Source organism: Neltuma alba, unplaced genomic scaffold (genome assembly GCF_004799145.2).
Source record: "Neltuma alba isolate B1F8T4 unplaced genomic scaffold, ASM479914v2 tig00002887_pilon, whole genome shotgun sequence".
Classification (NCBI taxonomy): domain Eukaryota; kingdom Viridiplantae; phylum Streptophyta; class Magnoliopsida; order Fabales; family Fabaceae; genus Neltuma; species Neltuma alba.
In genome coordinates, this window is record NW_021633058.1 from 1576 (window position 1) to 10913 (window position 9338).

A 9338-nucleotide genomic window follows, 5' to 3' on the forward strand; every position below is an offset into this window, starting at 1 on the left:
ACAGATTTTATTATTATTAACACTTCATTAATTAACAATTGTATCATGTTCATACTCCTTTTGTGATAGTTTTTTAACTACTTGCTAGTAGAATTACTCCCTCTGGTCTTATATAGGAGATTTTTTTTTTTAATGTATGGCACGTTCTTATTCATAAGAGAGGCTACTAATATGTCTAAAATTAGAATCATTTTTCATATTTTTCTTATTAATTATTAGTTAGCCTTATCGCATTAATCATTCAATTACTTTTTCTTCATAAATAAGATTGTTTTTAATAAATAAGTAATATTTTTTCATATTTATCTCAATCATTTTAAAATTTTAACCATTTTTATTCATGTAGTTCAGTTATTTGTATTCTATAAAGAGGACAAGAGCAAAGGAGATTCTTGTCACTCATGTATAAGTTGCTATATTGTACTTTTCTTAAAAATCATTTTCATTGAATTCAGACTAAAATAGAAATAATATGTTAATTCTCATTAATCTGAAAATAATAATAATAATTTAAAGTATTAAAATTAAACTGAAACGGATTAAACAAATACTGATTAAACAAAACGTGTCTTAGATCATCGTTGAATACTGAATTCATATCCGCCCATAAGATCAAACCAACCATTGTGGTGTTTATATTTATTTATTAAATATAAATATGGTAAGTGGTTGCTTTAATTGCAAGAAAGTGTGATGGGGAAGATCACATATAAACAAGGAAACAAAGTGAGTGGCTCCGCAATATTCACTTTGTTTAATTTAATTACTCAATAATTAAAACCATTGAATTCACCTTTAGCCTTTAGCCTTTAGGCTTTACCTAATACCTTAATTACGTATGCGATCCAAATGGTAGTGCATAACAAAACAAGGGAGTTTAGTTTAAAAGCAAATATCTAATTAAAACCAAAACAAGGCCAGGGTTGGTTTAGCTCCATGGTTATGCAGATTTTAATTAAATATCAGGCGATTAATTTTCTTCTAAATTATCTCATTGTTGTTTTTCTTTTTTTAATTAAAGAAGCAGGCACTAACAGTCTAAAATTATAAGTAGGATTTAACCCGTATCCTCTCACTTATAGAAAGTGCTAATGCCATTAGATTACAAAGCCTTCCGCCCCATTGCTGGTTTTAATGGGCTTGTATTTTCCCCAATATGAGCACTTCCGTGTGAATTTTTTTTTCTTCAAGACATTGATTTTTAATTAATACTATGTTCAATTAAATATGATATCATTTTACTGGCTGACGCATGGTAGTTAATTTAAATAACGGTGAAAGAAGACAAGTAGACAACAATGAGACAATAAATGAGGGTGACTATGAAAAAAATAGAGATAAAATTAAGTGCTTGTGTTTGCAAGTCAAAAATGTTACAAAGAATCAGTAAGAACCAAGTCCAAAGATGTCGATTTCAGCCAATAATAATTGTGTAAGAAAAACTTATTTATATAAATATATATTAAATTACATATATCATACAGATTTTTATTTTTGGAGGGCAAAGACGTGGACTTTCTTTCTTTCTTGTTTTTTTTTTAATAATCATTTAGACTTTGCTTCAAGTAATCTCCGGTGAAATTAAGAAATATAATAAATGGGTGGCCTGTAAATGGGAAACGTGTCACGTACCTTTTGAAGCCGTCTATTCCTCGTTCTTTTAACATGCTTCACGTGTAATAATTTTATTATTATATCATAATAATTTTTTATCGGTCTACCATAATAATTTTAATACAACAAATCAATGAAAAGTTGTCAATACGACATTCATTCTGACTTTTAAATACTTAAATATTCATTTTTTTCAACTTTAAATATACATATATTATTTCGATAATATACAAGAGTGTTAGTATCTTTTATTAGACTTTATTGTAAATCTGATATTTTTAAAAACATTTTACGTAAAAATCATAAATAATACCACTTATTTTTCACATTATGCATGTAAAAGAGGCTCACTTGATTTTCTCTGTTTTATGATTCTTGGACGAATTGGATAGCTCCTCGATTATTATTTTGTGATCTAATTTTTCGAGCTAATTAATAAAATGCATAAATAATTTTTTATTTTTGTTGCATAAACATGCCATATATAGAATTCTGAATATTTGAATATGCATATCTGGCATAAATTTTCATGATGTCAACTTAATTACTAACGTATATGAATATGTTGGTCCAAGTTTGAAGAATTGTGTTTTATAAAAGAGTAACTTGAGACTTTGAATCAAAATCTGAGAGCATTATGTAATGACGAGGACACAGAATTCCCAAATTCAACGTTTAAGTTGCAAATCGATATTTATTAATATTGTATTGAGACAAATTGCACCAATTGCTCCTTAACTCGTCGTCATAATTTTAATTTGCGCATCGCTCTCGTATAGAAACTTCTGGGACAGTCCAAACTTTATATATACAAACTCAACCAAAATTAATATTAATTTTAATTAATCAAAGCCAAGACTTGAACAACGAGTACACAGTTTGAAATCTACGAAGATTGACACGGGATTTCCATATGAAGGGGGGGTGGGAATTTTGTCTTGTTTTAAAAAAAAGAAATAATGAGAAAAAAAACGGAGCAAGTAATAGATGTAGATTTTACTACTATTAATTATAAGATGCTTCCTTTAATTGCGTGCGGAGATAAAATGATTACAGAATCGAACTTTTTAGCTGTCTGCCAGCATTGCATTGCTTTCTATAAAAGTTCTCTTGCAAAAGTTCATTTAAATGCTTACCTTTGAAAAATAATTAGGCTGGGCCGATTAATGAGAAGTAGGGATATAATTGCCCAAGATAGAGTAAGGTCTTATACCATAGTGTTTTAATTCATATCACTAATCATGATTTAATTTTCAAATATGCCGCGGAAATTTAGCTAGCATGCATGCATGCAGATCAATGATAATGATTTTTTTTTTAATGTAGTTATCAATAATTATTATTTTTTAATTTATGGATCACCTTTCGAAAGTCATATACTCCCTCTAGTCCAAAATATAGGGTGCTTTCTAGAAGGGATTGAATATCAATATGGAAAATATAGATGGGAGACAAATTTGAATGGGGTCAAAGTTGAAATTTTTTTTCCAGTTTATAATATACCATCGTAAATATACGATTTAATTACATTGCAAACTAGATTTGATACTGCAAGAGGTTAACTGTTTAAATTTGCCAATGTTTAGGCGGACTGAAATGTTCACATGACCAGAATCAAAGCACCAATAAGCCATATAATCAACTTCTTAAAAGCTTAAACGCAGACATACTTTTACCCTTTTCTAAGCTTTATTTGAAAGCCAATTTACGTTGTTCTCCATCAATAATGTTCCAAAGGAAAAAGAAAAGTTCTCTATTAATTGTTCACAAAAAAAAAGTTTAAACCTTAAAAGGCTGCTCTAATGAACTGTTGAGTTCTTCCCAATGTCTCTTTCATAAACATGCATGCTCTTTTCTTAATTTACCCGATTAATACTAATTAATTTCTTGCTACTTTAGTTAACTTGGAAGCTTAGCCTGAGTTCAAATTTCATTTTGATCGAGAACACACTAACAATGTGGCTTGTTTTAAATTCCAATGAATGTTTTATAATCTTATTTATAAATTACTTCCAACATGTTTTATCAAAATAAACAAAAATTTTAAATATCATTAATTTTATCTGAAAATTTAATAACTTTCTAACTTTATTCATATTTAATATATACATTATTTTAAAAAATAACAATCTATGTGATAATTTATGAGGGATAAAATAGTACATTTATACTAAAAATTCAATTATGTGACTTGTAAAAAGGATAAAAAAAAAATTCACCTTCTACCTCATAACTAGGACTAAAGGGGTACTAGAAAACATGTTAACAATAATATTCCCTCTGATCCGACCAGCCAGAAAAAATAGATTTTATCTAATCCTTTTTTAATACAATTATCTCATCCTTTTTACAGCAACCTTTTGAGAAGTTTGTCTCAATCCTTTTTATTAAACTCTCCTCTCGAAATTGTCTGTTGCATTAATTATTTTTGATTTACAAACAAAGTACTTGATGAGGCGAAAGTAGATCATCAAGACAGTGGGTTCCAATGATTCCTTTGAGGGCCGGGTAACTATGAAAAAATAATGCAAATTATTATTGACAAATTTATTTTCGGTAATTAAATTAACTAATCTTTTAATTATCACGAGGTACTAAAAAAGTCCTTGCATTGATATTGAGGAGTAGAGAAGTAGATCTAATAATACTCCTATTATCCTTAATATAGGACTCAATTATTAAGTTAGTTTTAGTCCTAAATATAAGACATATTTCTCATATTTATCAATTTTCTCTAAATTACTTATATGGATACTCCATCAACCATAATCAGGTAGGAGAGGAAGATGAGGTACTAAGAAAGATGATTATGGTATTTTAGAAAAAATATGTCACATTTCTTATAATGAACTAACTTACCTAACTTCTTTAATTTAATCAAATTAGTTAAATAGGTCTTATATTAAGAACTGAAGGAGTACATTTTACAAGCTTAGAGCCGAACGAAAGGAAGAGGCAGGGCTAGCTGGATCATTTTGTTTCCAATACAAACTGGTTGTGTGGTGACAAAACTGGGCTTTGGGGTATTTTTCTTAGGCACCATAACCTAATAAAAGATCACGATCCCAATAATCAAAGTTTCTGTGCATATTAATATATTTAATCTCTCCCCTACACACTTGGAAGATCATTATTCATAAATACTTGAGTTTTTTGGAATGTTTGTCTTAATTGTTTTATCTTTAATAATTGGAAGTTGTTGGTCCGTCCATATCACTTTAATAGACATGCATGATGATAATACAACCCCATCTGTATATATGATTAAGATTTTGGTTTTTTTTTAATTTGGTTTTGAATTTGAAGTTAATCATTATTAAGTGATCTATGACTTTAATTAAACTAATATTGTGTAGCTATTTCATATGTACACCTTAGCATATTTCTCTGCGGACTAATCTCTGGTGTGGTCCCATTTCCCTGTGGCATCAAATAATAAGTCCAGGATTATTATATATAAAACTAAATTCTTTTAATATTTTGGTCAATTTTGAATTTGAACGTCGGGGGATAAGATCAGTATTAAATCACTGTTTCTATTTTTAATAGTATTATTAAACTTAGTGGTTATTAATTTAACACGTATGCAAGGCAAAGTCGATTTATAATTTTATTTATAATTTATATGTAAGTGATTGATTTATTTGATCATTTAATTTGTCGTATATTATATTGGAATGTGATATAAGAACACAACATGAAACTGAGGTAAACTAAATAGAAATCACTTGCATAATTTATTGATTTTCTTCGTATAATTATAGCTTTTGTTTTCCCTTCTTACAGAGAGTAATTTTTTAATAAGGAAGAAAATTTATTAAAGTCATCCATAAAGAGAAGAGCAAGGTTCAGAAAACTAAATAACTTGGAATTAGCATAGTTATTAATTTTGTGTGGTAGAAATATGCATTGGTTTGCAAAAGTGCTTTCAAAACCTACGGGAAAATCTGAAGGGAGATATTTTGCTCTCTCTCTCAATCTCTCTCTCTCTCTCTCTCTCTCTCTATATATATATATATATATTCATGCATGTAGACAAAAACTCATCGAGTCGGCTATTTTTTTCCCATTAATGCTAAGTTTTCTTTTCCTCTAACAGTGTCCTAATTACAGATCTTGTTTATTCGTGAGACTGCCATGTGTCCACTAAATTATTCAATATTCAACCCATTTATAATTATAATATGCCCCATATGTGTGCGTGGGGTATGTATGCATATAAGTGTGTTTTCATAGCAAATATAATCAAAACGAGGAAGTGTAACGTGGGATATATGCAAATGCAAGTTAAAATATTGAGTTTTTTCCCCGCTCTTTTTGGCCAAAGTTAAAATATTGAGTTGATGATTTAATTATTAGATATATTACTGGATTCGATACTAAATGTAAGAGTTAATTAAAGAGTTTAACTTATTAAAGAATTGATTTTCAATATAAATAATTAAAGGATATTTTTAAAATAATATAAATTTTCTTATATTTAAGACTGATGACAGTGATATTCTTAAACAAGATTATTGTTCTCAAAATCTTTTTATGAAGTAGCAATATTTTCCAAGATATTTGCTTGCAACTGTTGATGGACAAAAGATGCGTTCGCTTTATAAATAAACTATAGGAAGTTAGAAAAAAGACAATTCAATGATTGAGAAGTGTTTCAAAATGACGGAAAGATGAAATATAAATGGACAAATTTAATTGGCACAAAAATGTAAATTAAAGTGGTCTTCTAGATTTGAGTTTATTGAAAAAGGACAAACGAATTAAGGAGCTAATAGAAGGCAGGCAACTATTGCTCAATTATTGGACTTTTACGTGGATCCACTAATTTTTCCCATGTTTTATTTAAGAATGAAATAAATAGATGTCCTTTTTATTTATTTTTATCATAAAAAGATATTGTTGTCCAAAAAATATTTATACAGAGATATTATATACTGCTATTTGAGATAGTTATGATTTTATTGAAACCACCTTTAGAATTAAAGTCCTGCCCCTCCTAAAATATATTTCCATTCATTCTTTTATTAACCGTCTAAACAAATAAATAACCTATTTCGGCATGTTTTGTCAGAGCAAACTACCTTCCTTATTAACTCAAATGTTTTTTTTAAACACATTTTTAAAAAATACAATATGAGAATCTTTTAATCATGTTTTGAAGTTGGCAACAAAAAAAAATTCATGTTTTAAACGTTGATTAATTATTTAAGTTTTTATATAACTTTTATATGAAAAAGTGTTCAGAATTTCAATCAAGTTTTGATATTTTTCCTACACTAAATATTCCTCAATTTTTTTTCAATTTTCTAAACATTGATTACAGAAAAAAAAGAGAGAGAAAGAAAGCATTCTTTTTTTGAGATGCAAGGGAGCGGGTTTGAACCCGCGCGCGCACAAACCCAACACACACACGATATCAAAGAAAGCATTCCTGATAATGCAAAATAAAATCATCTCCAACAAACGAGCTTATTTTGGGTTTACTGGTGACAGAGTATAGGGCCAATGTACAATGGGCTGCTCTGAATATTATTCATTAATGATATTGGAGGATTGAAATGGGTATTTGGGCCCATGGGGAAAAAACAAAGCTAAAATTTTTAAGAAAGCATACACGCCCACCGTGGGGCTCGAACCCACGACCACAAGGTTAAGAGCCTTGCGCTCTACCGACTGAGCTAGACGGGCTGTTGATATGCGTCGTTTGTCGTATTTAAGATGAAATTGAAGTAGAGTAGGAAAGCTAAACACCAAAATGATAGCCTTTTAACCTTAAATTTAGGGAAAATTGCAAATAAAGACCCCTCAATATATAAAATAGCAATCAGAGACCCTGAATTTGAGAAATTGCTCACAAGGACCCGGTCCCAATTTGCAATTATGAAATCATGGCCAAATTACCAAAATACCCTCTGTTTTTCTCTCTTTCTTCCTCTCCAGATCATCTTCTTCCCGACCTTGCCTCCTCATTTTCCTCTCTCTCTTCGTTCTCTCTTTCCTCTCCAAGTTTCCTTCCCTCTCCTCACTCTTTTCCCAAAGTATATAGAACTCACAATGTCTTCGGTGGTCCTCTTCTCATTGTCATCCCCCATCACTTTGTTCTTATCTTGCTTAGCTGCTCTTTTGTCGACAATGAAGCCTCTTCCATCATTCTCTCTGTTGCTGTGGAAGGAGAGGAGAGTCGGGAGTTTGAGGGAGAGTGACAGTCATTTGCAATGCTTGTAATGTTTGCTTGCAATGTGTGCGGTGATTGCTTGGTGCTGAGATAACGCCCAATAAATCTGGATTTTTATTCTTCATTTCTATTTTGATTTTCAGCTTGTGTTCGTAATTGAAAATAACGAGTTTGATAAGTTGTTGAAAATAACAAGTTGACAAGTTCTGATACCCACTTCACGACAAGTTCAGTAATGCGAATAACAAGTTTAGCAAGGCGAATAACAACTTCTGATAAGCAATTCATAGAAATTCGAGTTTCTCTGTTAAAATGACAGCATTTTCAGATTTCTTTAGCAGATGACAAGTTCTGATACACAATTCATGACAAGTTCAGTAAGGCGAATGACAAGTTTAGTAAGGCGAATGACAACTTCTGATAAGCAATTCATAGAAATTTGAGTTTCTGTGTTAAAATGACAGGTTCCCAGTAGGTTTTCATACTTTTTCTGTTAAAATGACTGGATTTCCATATTGATTTATCAAATGACAGGTTTACAATAGAAAATGACAAGTTTTCATAAGATTTTTATGCTTTTTTTTGCTGGAATTACAATTTGCACATTTCTGACAGCAACAACTTCTGATAAATACGAAATGACAAGTTTAGAATGAAAAATGACAAGTTAAGTATAGCAAATGACAAGTTCCCACAATGTTTTCATACTTTTTCATACTTTTCTGCTATAATTACAATTTGCACATTTCTGACAGCGTCCACTTCTGATAATTGCAAACAAGCTCTAAATTGTGGAAATCAAGTATGATGATTGTATTTCGGTGGAAAAATCGATCAAGATGTGGTATGTGAGGAACAAACGAGCCCTAAATACAGTGCTAAACGAATAAAGTTCTTGTTTTATATGTAGAATTTGATGGTTTCTTGTTCATATGATGTGGCAATTTATATTTGGGATTTCATGGTTGAGGATGCACTTGTGAGTGGATATGATCATCGTAGTGCATTTGCCACTGGTGTTGATATGAGCATGCTTCTTGAGGGGCTTATGAGAGTTCTGGTGCTATAGTTTTATACATTAAGAGGAAATGAGAGGTGAAGTTGATGATGAAAGATGTTAATCAGAAGTGTTTGCTGTCAGAAATCTGAACATTGTTATTTCAGTAGAGAAATTTACATTTGTATGAAAACGTGATGAGAACTTGTCATTTTACATACTTAACTTGTCATTCGTTATTATGGACTCGTAATTTACTGTTTATCATAAGTGTTTGCCGTCAGAAATCTGCACATTGTTATTTTAACAGAGAAATTTACAATTGTATGGAAACGTTATGGGAACTTGTCATTTTACATACTTAATTTGTCATTCGCTATTGTGGACTTGTCATTTACTGTTTATCAAAAGTGATTGCTATCAGCAATGTGGAAATTGTAATCCCAGCAGAAAAAGTATGAAAATGTATGAAAACATTATGGGAATTTGTCACTTGCCATACTTAACTTGTCATTTTCCATTATGAACTTGTCATTTCATGTTTATCAA

At 30.2% G+C, this 9338-nt stretch overlaps 1 non-coding gene across 1 annotated transcript; it reads right to left on the reverse strand.

The window, feature by feature from the left end:
• Nucleotides 1-7232: 7232 nt before the first annotated feature.
• On the reverse strand, nucleotides 7233-7305 carry TRNAK-CUU (transfer RNA lysine (anticodon CUU)). Its single transcript has one exon. It is a non-coding gene; the product is annotated as a tRNA-Lys (tRNA).
• Between the last annotated feature and the right edge of the window lie 2033 nt (nucleotides 7306-9338).